General features: G+C 42.0%; 1 protein-coding gene across 1 annotated transcript in view; it reads left to right on the forward strand.

Moving 5' to 3' along the window:
* The window catches only part of LOC137361448 (thyrotropin-releasing hormone receptor-like), a 76,897-nt gene that overhangs the window by 52,895 nt on the left and 8,917 nt on the right, over positions 1-15,085 (forward strand). The window lies entirely within an intron of this gene.

The following is a 15,085-nucleotide window of genomic DNA, read 5'->3' on the forward strand; positions in this document are numbered from 1 at the left end:
TATAGCATAGGTTAAAGCTGATTAGAGAACTAAGATTACAGAAGGAGTAGCGTGGGAGACAAAGTTTTCAATTCAAGGGGCATTGGCTCCAGTACTAGGGAAAGAGGAAACTGTTCCATTGGCAGGAGTTCAATTTAATTGTGCCGGGAGCAGCATTCAGGCAAAACGCATAACTAGGTCTCCAAATAGATATTTGCACTACAAAATGGGCAGCGTTCAAATATGGAGAAATTTATAAATCTAAAGGGAACAACCAAGGCCACAGAGCAGTAGGACAGTATGACGAATGTCCAACAGGAAAAGACACCTACGTCCACCTCCATAAGATCTCCAGCCTCCACCCCTGCCACAGACCATCAGGCATTGAAACCCTCAGTAACACATTGGACAGCTCTAGACTTTCTGTTCTCTCCTTCAATCCGTCAGCTCTTCATTCCTATGATAGTGGTTAGCAGCTTTAATTTTAGGTAGGAAAAAGATACAAATACATTTTTACTGTCAGTTGTTTTTTGTCTGCTAATCTGTTCCGCTTGCAAATTGCTCTGTATGCCGAAGGAAGAAATCAAGATTTTGTAACTGCAATCATCGACCGACGTTGTGACTACTCAACAGAACATCACAAAGTTTGTGTTACTAACAGTTATCAAGCCTAATATAACATCTAACTGTAAGATTATTTCCCGTTATGATAGTTAGAATTTCTAACTTAACAATTACTTGTAGATGTGCTCCCCATGTACTTGATATCAAGGATAATTTAAAAATAAATTAAACTTAATAGCTAATATATTCGTTATATTCAACTGATCACTTAACTGTAACACTATTCATCTGTGTATTGGTTATCAAGCTTAACGTAGCAATTAACTGTAAAGTTAGCCCCGATTCTAGAACATAGAACATTACAGTGCAGTACAGGCCCTTCAGCCCTCAATGTTGCGCCGACCTGTGAAACCATCTGATATACACTATTCCATTTTCATCCATATGTCTATCCAATGACCACTTAAATGCCCTTAAAGTTGGCGAGTCTACTACTGTTGCAGGCAGGGCGTTCCACGCCCCTACTACTCTCTGAGTAAAGAAACTACCTCTGACATCTGTCCTATATCTATCACCCCTCAACTTACAGCTATGTCCCCACGTGTTTGCCATCACCATCCGAGGAAAAAGACTCTCACTATCCACCCTATCTAACCGTCTGATTATCTTATATGTCTCTATTAAGTCACCTCTCCTTCTCCTTCTTTCCAACGAAAACAACCTCAAGTCCCTCAGCCTTTCCTCGTAAGACCTTCCCTCCATACCAGGCAACATCCTAGTAAATCTCCTCTGCACCTTTTCCAAAGCTTCCACATCCTTCCTATAATGCGGTGACCAGAACGGCACGCAATACTCCAGGTGCGGCCGCACCAGAGTTCTGTACAGCTGCAGCATGACCTCGTGGCTCCTAAACTCGATCCCCCTACTAATAAAAGATAACACACCATATGCCTTCTTAACAGCTCTATTAACCTGGGTGGCAACTTTCAGGGATTTATGTACCTGGACATCAAGATCTCTCTGCTCATCTACACTACCAAGAATCTTCCCATTAGCCCAGTATTCTGCAATCCTGTTACTCCTTCCGAAGTGAATCACCTCACACTTTTCCACATTAAACTCCATTTGCCATCTCTCAGCCCAGCTCTGCAGCCTATCTATGTCCCTCTGTAACCTACAACATCCTTCGGCACTATCCACAACTCCACCGACCTTCGTGTCATCCGCAACTTTACTAACCCACCCTTCTACACCCTCATCCAGGTCATTTATAAAAATGACAAACAGCAGTGGCCCCAAAGCAGATCCTTGCGGTACACCACTAGAAACTATACTCCAGGATGAACATTTACCATCAACCACCACCCTCTGTCTTCTTTCAGCTAGCCAATTTCTGATCCAAAGCACTAATTCACCTTCAATCCCATACTTCCGTATTTTCTACAATAGCCTACCATGGGGAACTTTATCAAACGCCTTACTGAAATCCATATAGACCACATCCACGGCTTTACTCTCATCCACCTGTTTGGTCACCTTCTCGAAAAACTCAATAAGGTTTGTGAGGCACGTCCTACCCTTCACAAAACCGTGCTGACTATCTCTAATGAACTTATTCTTTTCAAGATGATTATAAATCCTATCTCTTACAACCTTTTGCAACATTTTACCCACAACCGAAGTAAGGCTCACAGGTCTATAATTACCAGGGCTGTCTCTACTCCCCTTCTTGAACAAGGGGACAACATTTGCTCTCCTCCAGTCTTCCAGCACTATTCCTGTCGACAATGCCGACATAAAAATCAAGGACTAAGGCTCTGCAATCTCCTCCCTGGCTTCCCAGTGAATCCTAGGATAAATCCCATCTGGCCCAGGGGACTTATCTATTTTCACACTTTCCAAAATTGCTAACACCTCCTAATTGTGAACCTCAATCCCATCTAGCCAGTCGTCTGAATCTCAGTATTCTCCTCGATAACATTTTCTTTCTCCACTGTAAATACTGACGAAAAATATTCATTTAACACTTCCCCTATCTCCTCCGATTCCACACACAACTTCCCACTACTATCCTTGATTGGCCCTAACCTATCTCTAGTCATTCTTTTATTCCTGATATACCTTTAGAAAGCCTTAGGGTTTTCTTTGATCCTATCCGCCAATGACTTCTCGTGTCTTCTCCTTGCTCTTCTTCTCTCCCCTTAGATCCTTCCTGTCTAGCTTGTAACTCTCAAGCGCCCTAACTGAGCCTTCACGTCTCATCCTAACATAAGCCTTCTTCTTCCTCTTGACAAGCTCTTCAACTTCTTTAGTAAACCACGGCTCCCTCGCACGACAACTTCCTCCCTGCCTCACAGGTACATATTTATCAAGGACACGCAGTAGCTGCTCCTTGAATAAGCTCCACATTTCGATTGTGCCCATCCCCTGCAGTTTCTTTCCCCATCCTACGCATCCTAAATCTTGCCTAATGGCATCATAATTTCCTTTCCCCCAGCAATAATTCTTGCCCTGCTGTATATGCCTGTCCCTGCCCATCGCTAAGGTAAACCTAACCGAATTGTGATCACTATCACCAAAGTGCTCACCAACTTCTAAATCTAACACCTGGCCGGGTTCATTACCCAGTACCAATTCCAATGTGGCATCGCCCCTGGTTGGCCTGTCTACATCCTGTGTCAGAAAACCCTCCTGCACACACTGGACAAAAACAGACCCATCTAAAGTACTCGAACTATTGTATTTCCAGTCAATATTTGGAAAGTTAAAGTCCCCCATAACCACTACCCTGTTACTCTCACTCCTGTCAAGAATCATCTTTGCTGTCCTTTCCTCTACATCTCTGGAAGTATTTGGAGGTCTATAGAAAACTCCCAACAGGATGACCTCTCCTCTCCTGTTTCTAACCTCGGCCCAGACTACCTCAGTAGACGAGTCCTCAAACGTCCTTTCTGCCGCTGAAATACTTTCCTTGATTAACAATGCCACCCCGCCCCCCCCCCCCCTTTTACAATCTTCTCTGTTCTTAGTGAAATATCTAAATCCCGGAACCCACAACATCCATTCGTGTCCCTGCTCTACCCATGTCTCTGAAATGGCCACAACATCGAGATCCCAGGTACCAACCCATGCTGCAAGCTCACCCACCTTATTCCGGATGCTCCTGGCGTTGAAGTAGACACATTTTAAACCAAGTTCTTGCTTGCCAGTGCCCTCTTGTGTCCATATAACCTTATCCCTGACCTCACTACTCTCAACATCCTGCACACTGGAACTACAATTTAGGTTCCCATCCCCCTGCTGAATTAGTTTAAACCCCCCGAAGAGCACTAGCAAATCTCCCCCCCAGGCTATTGGTACCCCTCTGGTTCAGGTGAAGACCTATTCTATTAGGTATCATTTCTAGTAGAACAACAACTGCTCGTTTTGTACACATACACTCAATATTTAGAACAATTTAAGAATTAACCATCACTTCCTTCCATGTGTATTGATTATCAAGCAGAACATTGCAATTGACAGTACCTTTTAACCCACGTCGCTCTTTATCTTCTTTCTTCAGTTATTCTTGGGAGGTTGGTGTTCCTGGCTATGCAGCTCAATACTAGACATCCAAGAGGCATTGTGGGTCATCATCAGCAGCAGAATTTTTTTCTATTCTTTCATGGGCGTCGCTGATTGGGCCAGGATTTATTGTCCATCCCTAACTTCCCTTGTGAATGTGATGGTGAGCTACTTTCTTGAACTTCTGCAGTCTGTGTGGGGTAATAGACCCACAGTGCTGTTCGCATTGGAGTTCCAGCATTTTGACTCAGTGACAGTGAAAGTACTGTGATATAGTTCCAAGCCAGGATGGTGGGTGCCTTGGAGGGGAAATTGCATGTGGTGGTGTTCCCATGCATTTGCTGCCCTTGTTCTCCAGGTGATAGAGGTCGTGGGTTTGGAAGGTGCTTCAAGTCGATATTGCTGCAGTGCATCTTGTAGCTGGTATACACTGCTGCCATTGCGCGCCAGTGGTGGAGGGAGTGAACGTTTTTGAATGGGGTGACATTCAAGCGGGCTGCTTTGTCCTGGATGGTGTCGAGCTTCTTGAGTGTTGTTGGAGCTGCAGCTATTCAGACAAATGGAGAGTATGTCATCGCACTCCTGACTTATGCCTTGGAGATGTTGAACAGGATCTGGGTAGTCAAGAGGTGGGTTACTCACCACAAGACTCCTAGCCTCTGCCCTGCTCTTGTAGCCATGGTATTTAGGTGGCTATGATAGTTCATTTACTGCTCAATGACAATCCCTGGGATGTTGATAGTGGGCAATTCAGCAATCGTAATGCCATTGGATATCAAAGGGAGATGGTAAGCTTCGCTATTGTTGGAGATGGTCATTGCCTGACACTGTGTGGTGCAAATGATACTTGCCACTTATCAGTCCAAGCCTGGATATTGTTGAGGTCTTGTTGTTATTTGTTCACGGATCACTTCAGTATCTGAAAAATCACGAATGGTGCTGAATGTTGTGCACTCATCAGCGAACATACCACGTCTGACCTTATGATTGAAGGAAGGTTATTGATGAAGCAGCTGAAGATGGTTGGGCCTAGGACACTACCCTGAAGAACTCCTGCAGTGATGTCTTGGTGCTGAGATGATTGACCTCCAGCAACCACAACTATCTTCTTTTGTGCTAGGTACTATTCCAACCCACGGAGAGTTTACCCCTGATTCCCAATGACTCCAGTTGGCTAGGACTCCTTGATGCCTTGCCTGGTCAAATTCTGCCTTTGATGTCAAAGGCAGACACTCTCACCTCACCTCTTGAGTTCAGCTCTTTTGTCCATGTGTGAACCAAGGCTGTAATGAGGTCAGGAGCTGAATGCTTCTGGCAGAACCCAAACTGAGCATCACTGAATAGGTTATTGTGAAGCAAGTGCCGCTTGATTGTACTGCTAATGACACCTTGCATCACTTTACTGATGGTGGAGAGTAGACTAATGGGATGGTAAATGGCCAGGTTGGATTTACTCTGCTTTTTGCGTACAGAAGATACCTGGGCAATTTTCCACATTGCCGGATAGATGCCAGTGTTGTAGCTGTACTGGAACAGCTTGAGTAAGAGTGCAGCAGGTTAAGGAGCAGTGGTCCTCAGCACTATTGCTGGAATGTTGTCAGGGCCCGTAACCTTTGCAATATCCACTGCCTTCCGTCGTTCCTTGATATCACATGTAATGAATCGAATTGGCTGAAGACAGGCATCTGTGATGCTGGGGATGGCAAGAAGAAGCCGAGATGGATCATCTATTCGACATTTCTGACTGAAGATTGTTGGAAACGCCTCAGCCTTACATTTTTCACTGATGTGCTCGGCTCCCCCATCTCTGTGGATGAGGATATTTGTGGAGCCACCTCCTTCTGTTAGTTGTTTAATTGTCCATCACCATCCACGACTGGATTTGGCAGGACTGCAGGGTTTGGAGCTGATCCATTGTTTTGTGGGATCACTTAACTCTGTCTATCGCATGCTGCTTATGCAGTTTCGCATGCAAGTAGTCCTGTGTTGTAGCTTCACCAGGTTGACACCTCATTGTGAGGTATGCATGGTGCTGCTCCTGGCATGCCCTCCTGCACTCTTCATTGAACCAGAGTTGATTCCGTGGCTTGATGGTAATGGTAGAGAGGGAGATATGCCGGTCCATGAGGTTACAGATTGTGGTTGAGTACAATTCGGGTGCTGCTGATGGCCCACAGCACCTCATGCATGCCCAGTTTTGCATTGATAGATCTGTTCGAACTCTATCCCATTTGTCAGGGTGGTAGTGCCACACGATACGATGGAGGGTACCCTCAATGTGAAGATGGGACTGCGTCTCCACAACGACTGTGCGGTGGTAAATCCTGTTATGGACCGATGCCTCTGAGGCATCTAGATTGGTGTGGATGAGGTCAAGTGTGTTTTCCCTCTTGTTGGTTCCCTCAACACTTGCCACTTACCCAGTCTAGCAGCTATATCATTTAGGATTCAGCCAGCTCTGTCGGTAGTGGTGCTACCGAGCCACTCTTGGCGTTGGACATTGAAGTCCTCCACCCATAGTACATTCTGCGTCCTTGCCACCCTCAGTGCTTCCTCCAAGTGGTGTTCAACATGCAGGAGTACTGATTGATCAAGGGGGGGGGTGGTGGTGGTGGTGGTGGGGGAGGGCAGCTGCAGGTAGTAATCAGCAGGAGGTTTCCTTGCCCATGTTTGACCTGATGGGTGAGGTGTGCTAAAGGGAATACTGTGGCTTGTAGGGATAGATGGGCTGACGGGAATACTGTCGATAGGTGGGTTAAATGGACTGACAGGAACTCTGTTGATAGGAATGTTGGATAGACTGAAGATAATATTTTGAATAAATGAGTTAGATGTATTGAAGGCAATACTGCTGGTAGGTGGGCTCCATAGGCTTAAAGGATAACTTTAAAGAGGTGGGCTAGATGAGATGAAAGGAAATCCATGGATATATGGGCTTGATGGGACTAAGGGAATGTTGTGGAATAGTGGACTGGATAGGCTAAAAGATAACTGTAGAGGGGTGCACTTAGTGGGATGAAGGGATTGCCATGGATATCTGGGCCTGATGGGACGAAGGAAACACTATGGATAGTTTGGTTAGATGGGCTGAAAGGAATACTGTAAATTGCTGGGCTAGGTCAAGGAAACACTGTGCATAGGTGCGCTTGATAGGATGAATAGTACATTATGTATAGGTGGCCTAAATAGACTGAAGGGAACACAGTAAACAATTGGGATAGAAGTGCTGACTGGAAGACAGTGGATGGGTAGGCTAGATGGGCTGAAGGAAATATTGTGGGTTGATGGATCAGATGGGTTGATGGGAACATTGTGCATAGGTGACCCAGATGCTCCCGAGGTAATACTGTCGATATATGGAATAGATGGGCTGTATGTAAACCTAATTGGCTGAAGGGAATACAGTGGCTAGATGGCCTAGATCCACTGGAGAGAATATCATGGTTACGTGGCGTTGATGGGCTTGATGGATTGCAGTGATTAGGGCTGAAGCGAATACTGTGGATAAGTGGGTTAGATTATTTGAATGTAGACCTAGGTGGTCTGAAGGATTTCTCCTGCCTCAAACCACTATGTCATTATGTCAACTCTGTTCCCAGTTTACAGGATGCAATTCCAGGAATTTGACCACTTATGATGAAGGATCCGCGCTATAACTCCATGTCAGGATACTGCGTAACTTGAAGAGAAATGCTCAAATTAATTTGGAAAGCAAGCCCGCACAGTAAAATATTCACACATCTGCATGCAGTGTATCTGAATCTGAATATTGACTGAAAAGAGTGCATGTTCATTTAATAATATAACGATGACAGCACCTGCTGTGCTATCAGCAGAGCTCTATTTGTTTTATCATTTCTGAATAAATGTCAAAACAATGGTATGGCCATTTGTTTGGTAATAGTCCTTAAAATAGATTCTACTTCACAATAAGCTTCGGAATAAAAGTGTTTAGTTGACTGTTTGTTCATACCATTGTCACTAATATAATGTATTATGCAACCAGGCTAATTGCCTCACTAGAGATTTCACTCCAATATAAATATCATGTAGTGATATTTGTCAGGCAGAATCACTGAATCCCCACCAACAGACTTTTCTGAAGAAAATGAATTACCCAGTGATCTTCCATATTGAGCGTATTTACTACCCAATTCTTGCAGCTGTTGGTGTTACTGGTAAGACTTTGGATCCAGTACTATACGTGCAACCCAATGTCTAAGTACTACTGCTCTCTCTCCTAGCCGTGCACTGTAGCTAACTCGTCTTGCTCGCTGTGTTACATAGTCAAATGCTCAGTATTCATTCAATTAACAGTATTTTTGTTGTTTGCTGAAGCGGGTTTAGTAATTAAAATTCTGAAGTTTCTTTAGTCTCCAATATAAGTTAATGTTGCTGGATTCTTCCCCTTTATTGAATGTTGTGCAATTTCAGTTCCAGAGCAAATACGAGAGTCAGAAAATATATATTTATTAATGGTTTTATGCCTCTTTCTATAAATATAATGGGAAGTGAATTAAATGTTTAATATAGAACCGTAAAGTTTCAATTTTAGTTATAATCTAACTTTTATCTTGACTGATTGCTATGAATTAATATTTAATTTGAATTCATGGCAACGTGCGATCGAGTGACTTTCTCCCATTTATTGTGGCTTGACTGATTATGGTCTGAGAACACTGAAATGTAAGATAGTACAACATTGTATTGTGTCATCCTACATTGTAGCACCGAGGGACTTAATTTCATTCTTAACTTAGAGATGAGAACAAGCATCTTAGCATTTCCAGTAATGTTAATATAATTACTGAAATCATGGGATGTGTGTTATATTATTTTCCATGAAAGTTATGCTCCATGATTTCTGCCACTGTGGACTGTGTAATTCTCATCTCTGAGGTGCAGAAATTCGTCTTGAATGGTGACGCAAATGGGGCTATTTTGGATCAACCACCCGTTATGCACAGTTTCTGACATTCAGTTCCATTGCAATCAATGTAATTAAATGTTAGGCGTTGTGTATAACAACGGTTGATCAGATACCACCTCTCCGCCAACTTTTTTTCAACACTGCCCAAGATGAATTTCTACCAATCAGTATTTAGCATGGCAAAAAAAAAATCGGTTTCTGTTGAAATAGAGAAAAGGCAAGAGACAATTCAGCGAATATATTTATCTAACTTCCTATAACATAAATTGTAAATCAATTGAAAGAAAAATAAAATTTACATCAAGGATCAATATAGTGGATACACCCACTCAAAATGTTGACTAATGGAGACAAGGAAACTTAAGGCAAGATGTGAATAAGTTGTTTGTAGTCCGACACTCCAGGATGTAGCTAACGACTGGGACGGAATATTCCTGTCCTTTACATGCGTCTATATTTTACATTTGATGCTTCAATTGCAAATCATCAGTTTGCACCATGAAATAAATAATTCTAAGTAAATCCTGCAACAATGACTTCTTACTCCAGCACCTTCGTCCCTATTAATAGAAACCTGCACTTCTTTATCCTCACTTTGGGTCGACCTCTGAAATAGTGTTTGACACTGCACCTCGCCTGAGATTCTCAGTACTAGTAAATATTTCTTCCAATTATTACCTGAATCTAATTCATAATGAAACCCTTTAGTTTTGTAATCAAATGCTGAACAGTTTTAATGCTGAGCTAATACACCAACCAGGATTAATAAAGATTAAAAAGATTACCTGGCTTCAAAAACAACTTGCTGGATTCATTTGCTAATTAAATAAGAACATAAGTTAATTAATAATTTGATTAACGTGTATGTATTCGTTATTGGGATGTATGTATCCCTGGAAGGATCAAGATTTATTTCTCATTCCTAGTTCCACTTGTAAAGATGGTGGTGGGTCTTCTTAAACTACTGAAAGCCCAACGATGAAGGTGATCCCATTGTTCTGCTTCTTATTGATTGTCACAACTGAATGACTTGCTTGGTCACTTTAGAGGTTAACAGTCAACCGGACTGGGTAAGGGTGGCAGACTTCCTTCCATAAAAGACATTAGTGAACCAGTTGGAATTACATGACAATCCAACAGCATCATGGTCACTTTTCGTGATAGCAGTTATGTTGCTGATTTCATTGAATCATATAACACAGAAGGAGGCCATTTAGCCCATCTTTCGAATGCCTGTGACGGACCTTTCAATTAGTTCCACTCTCCTGCAATGCTTTCACTTTGTAAGCAGAGATTCAAATCAGTTTTGAAAGTTTCAATTGAATATGCTTCCTCAACTCTTTAGGCAATGTATTTCAGATCACAACTCTCCAAGGAAAAAAAAGTCCCTCGTCTCCTCGTTTTTTTTTTGCCGATTATCTAAAACTCTTCATTTTAGTTACTACTGACTTTGCGACGGTCACATGGTAAGGTTTGGGTGGTTCCCACTGTTCAAACTCCACCTGACTGCAACAACTGTGGTTTTTTATTAGAGTTTAGCCTCTTGGTGTTTTACTTGCCGAATAAACGGATAGCGGCAGATTTTCTTGCAGGTTTAAAACAGAAAATAAATTATTTATTGATCACTATGTCTTATCCCAGAATTGTTGCAACTGCATCCACAGATGCATTTACATGCTCACAAAAACACACACACAAACAGACGCACATGCAGTATCCATTGATGCATTTGTTTGTACTCACATACACACAAACACACACACACAAAAGAGAGGAAAAGGTGGTAAGCGATTATAATCGGTGGTAGGTTTTGGGGAAGGTCACAATAACCTTGTTGAATTTTCTTGGAAATCAATGTCTCATTGATTGGAAGCCTGAAGTGATTGCAGATTTCTCTCTTGGTTGAACTTTAAGTCAGTGGATCACTTCTAGCTCACTGATTTATAGTATGGATGTAGGATTCTGCAGCATTCTGTTTTTCTGGTGACAAGCTTCTTAGATGCGCCTTTTTTGGGTGTCCGTCTCCAGACATCTATTTAAGGTAAAGCTGTGTTTCATCTTGCCGGCTGTAGGAGACATTTTGTTTGCACCATGGTGATCGCACAATAGACCAGGACGTGACCACTTCACACCTTCCTGGTTTCAGAAGTAGAACCCATTCAATTCTGAAATGTTTTATGATGGGTGTGGGATGGGTGGAATTTATTCATCTTAGCTTTCAAGATTTCCTTTGTCCCTGTCAGATAGTTTGAATACACAAAGGCATATTCTCTTTGGTGGCTATTTTGGAGCATTGTTCACTTTTTAAAAGAAAGGTCCATTTTTTAAAACAGAAAGTAAATTTTTATAACTCTTCAGATTTTGTCATAGTTTTTGCATCATCGAACCTCTTGTCCACGTAGCATTGTCTTACCACTGAAAGCAGTTTCTCTTCATCCGTTCTATCAAAACTCGACATAATTTTGAACCTCTCTTATTTGTCTCCTTTTAACATTCTCAGCCGCAAGGAGAACAAGCCCAGATTCACCTGCCTTGACACATAACTGGAGTCTTTCATTCCTAGTACCATTCCAATTCATCTCCTCTGTACACTGTCCTTGGATTTGTTGACATATCTGCTGAAGTGTATTGCCCAGCATTGCACACTGTACACGAGCTGATGTCTAACTGGAGATTTATAAAGTCTTCACATAATTTACTTATTTTTGTTCTCAATGCCTCGACTTAGGAATACCAAATATCCTTTATGCATTTATGATAGTTTTCTCAACTTGAGTTGTCACCTTCAATGACTTGTTTACGTACACCCTCAGGACGCTCCACCCCTGTATCTGCTTTACAATCATTTCATTTAATTTATACTGCTTCTCATATTTTTTCCTTCCAAGATGGATCATTTCACAGTTCTCTGCATTTACATTCACCTGCCATTTTTCTACACATTTCGGCAGTCTGAATTTGTCCTTCTAAAGTTTATTTTACAATCTTCTTAACTGTTTACTGAATTTCCAAGCTTTTTGTCATTTGCAATCTTTGAAATTATGCCATGTATACCCATCAGAACAGTGCTCTGAAAAGCGAGCCCTGGGAGACATCACTGTTTACTTTCCTCCATTCTGAGAAACAATATTTTGCGATTATTCTCTGTTTAATGGCTCATCGACAATTTCTATTCAAGCCAGCATTGTTCCTTTAATCCCTTGATCTTCAGATTTACGAACCAGCATTACTGTTAAACTGACTTCAAATGTTAATTTAAACTCAGGCTAGTCCAGTAGTACGATTACTGCACTACTGTACTTGTTATAAATTATCATCAATTCTGAGATCCCCAACAGCAGCACTGTTCAGCGGCATCTGCTCTTTTCCAAGCTCATATCTGTCCCCGCTTCCAATTAGGAACATAGAAGCAGGAGTAGGCCATTCAGCCTATCAACTCTGTTCTGCCATTCAATTGTATCATGGCTCGTCATCTACCTGAACGCCAGTTTCACACGCTATCCCTAATCCCGAGGTTACATTAGTATCCAGAAATCTATCAATTCCTGTCTTGGACATGCTCAATGGTTGAGCTTCCACAGCCCTCTCGGTAGAGAATTACAAAGATTCACCACCGTCTGAGTGAAGAAGTGCATCCTCATCTTAGTCTTTCATGGCCTAGCTCTTATTCTGAGACTATGTCCACTGGTTCTTGACTCACCAGCCCGGGAAACATCCTGTCTACATCCACCTTGTCAATCCCTATAAGAATTTTGTAAGTTTCAATGAGATCGCCTCTCATTCTTCGAAACTAACCAATGCAGGTCCAGTTTCCTCAATCTTTCCTCATAAGACAACCCCACCATCCCAGGAATTGGTCGGGTGAACCTTCGTTGCACTCTTTCTGTGTCAAATATATCCTTCCTTAGATAAGGAGACCAAAACTGTACACAAAATTTCCACGTGCGGTCACACCAAGGCAATTGCAGCAAGACATTTTTACACCTGTATTAAAATCGCCTTGCGATGGAAACCAACATACTTATTTGCTGTACCTGCATGCTAGTTTTTAGTGACTCATGAACAAAGACACCCAGGTTCCTTTAGACATCAACATTTCTTAATCTCTCACCATTTAAGAAATGTTCTGATTTTTTGTTTTGTTCTACCAAAGTGATTAACTTCATACTTATTCACATTATATTCCATCTGCCACATTCTTTTCCACTCACGTAGCTTACCCAAGTCCCCTTGAAGCCTCCTTGCATCCTTCCTACAACTTACATTCCCAGCTGGTTTTGTGTCATTAGTAAATTTGGCAAAATAACATTTGGTTCCACATCCACATTGTGAACAGCTGTAGCCTCAGCACTGATCCTTACGGTACCCCACTAGTAACAGCCTGCTTTGCTGAGACTGACCCATTTATTACTACTCTCTGTTTTCTGTCTGTTTACCAATTCTCAATCCATGCCAGTGCATTACGCCCAATTATATGCGTTCTAATTTTGTTTACTAACCTCCTGTCTGGTACCTTAGCAAAAGCCTTCTGAAAATCCAAATGCTCCACATCTACTGGATGCCCCCTATTTATGTTACAAGTAACATCCTCAAAAATCTCCAGCAGGCTTGTAAAAGATGATCTCCCTTTCATAAATCCATGTTTTCTCTTCTCAATCATATTATTATTTTCTAAGTGTCTAATTATCACATGCTTCACAATAGATTCTAACATTTTCTGTACTGCTAATGACAAACTAACAGGTCTGTAGTTCTCCATTTTCTCTCCTTCTCTTCTTAAATAGCGAGGTTACATATGCTACTTTCTAGTCTGCAGGAACCTTTCCACAATCCATAGAAATTGGAAAGATAACTACCAATGCATCCATTATTTCTACAGCCACCTTCTTCAACGCTCTGGGATGTAGCACATTTGGTACAGGGGATTTATCAACCTTAAATCCAGTTAAATTTTCGAGTACTACCTCTTTATTGATACTAATTTGTTTCATTCTCTCATTTTCACAAGTCCCTTGGTTCCCAAGCATTTCTGGGAGAGTTTCCATATCTTCCTCCATGATGACAGACACACAATAATTATTTAGTTTCTCCACGATTTCCCTACTCTCCATTATAAATTCTCCTGTCTCCGCCCATAATGGACCCAGACTTGTCCTTGCTAATCTTTTCCTTTTGAGATCATAAGAAAAAATCGTCCCCTCAAGCCTGCCCTGCCGTTCAATAAGATCATGGCTGATCTGCCCCAGACCTCAACTCCTCTTTCATACCAGGTCCCCATAGCCCTCAACCTGCTGAAATTTCAAAATTCTACCTATCTCCTTTTTAAATACTTTTAGTGATCCATCCTTCACAACTCTTCCAGACATTCACTACCCTCTGCCAGAAGACATTCCTTCGCATCTCAGTTTTAAGTGAGTGTCCCCTTATTGTTTAACTATGTCCCATAGTTCGATATTCCCTGACTAGTGGAAATATCTTCTTAACATCCATCCTGTCAAGCCCCCTCAGAATCTTGTACGTTTCAATAAGATAACCCCTCATTCTTCTAAACTCTGATCAATAAAGGTTTAACCTGTTTAGCCGTTCTTGATAAGTCAAACCCTTCATCCCAGGAATCAGCCTAGTGAATCTCTTTTGAACTGCCTCCAATGTCAGTATATCCTTTCTTAAATACCGGGACCAAAACTGTACACAGTACCTCAGGTGCGGCCTCGCCAACCCCCTGTACAGTTATAACAAGACTTCTCTCTTTTTAAACTCCAACCCCACCAATAAAGGCCAAAGTTCCATTTGCCTTCTTAATTGCTTGCTGCATCTGCATGCTAACTTTTTGTGTTTCATGCACAAATCACCCAGATCCCTCTGTGCTGTGCTTTTTTGGAGTCTCTCTCTATTTAAATATTAGTTTGCCTTTTGATTCTTCCTAGCAAAGTGCATGACCTCACGATTTCCTGCATTAAACCCCATCTGCCAAGTTTTTTCCCACAAACTCAACATATATATATCCCCTTGCAGATTCCTTGTGTCCACATCACAACATGCCCTCCC

This window comes from Heterodontus francisci, unplaced genomic scaffold (assembly GCF_036365525.1).
Source record: "Heterodontus francisci isolate sHetFra1 unplaced genomic scaffold, sHetFra1.hap1 HAP1_SCAFFOLD_106, whole genome shotgun sequence".
NCBI classification, from domain to species: Eukaryota; Metazoa; Chordata; class Chondrichthyes; order Heterodontiformes; family Heterodontidae; genus Heterodontus; species Heterodontus francisci.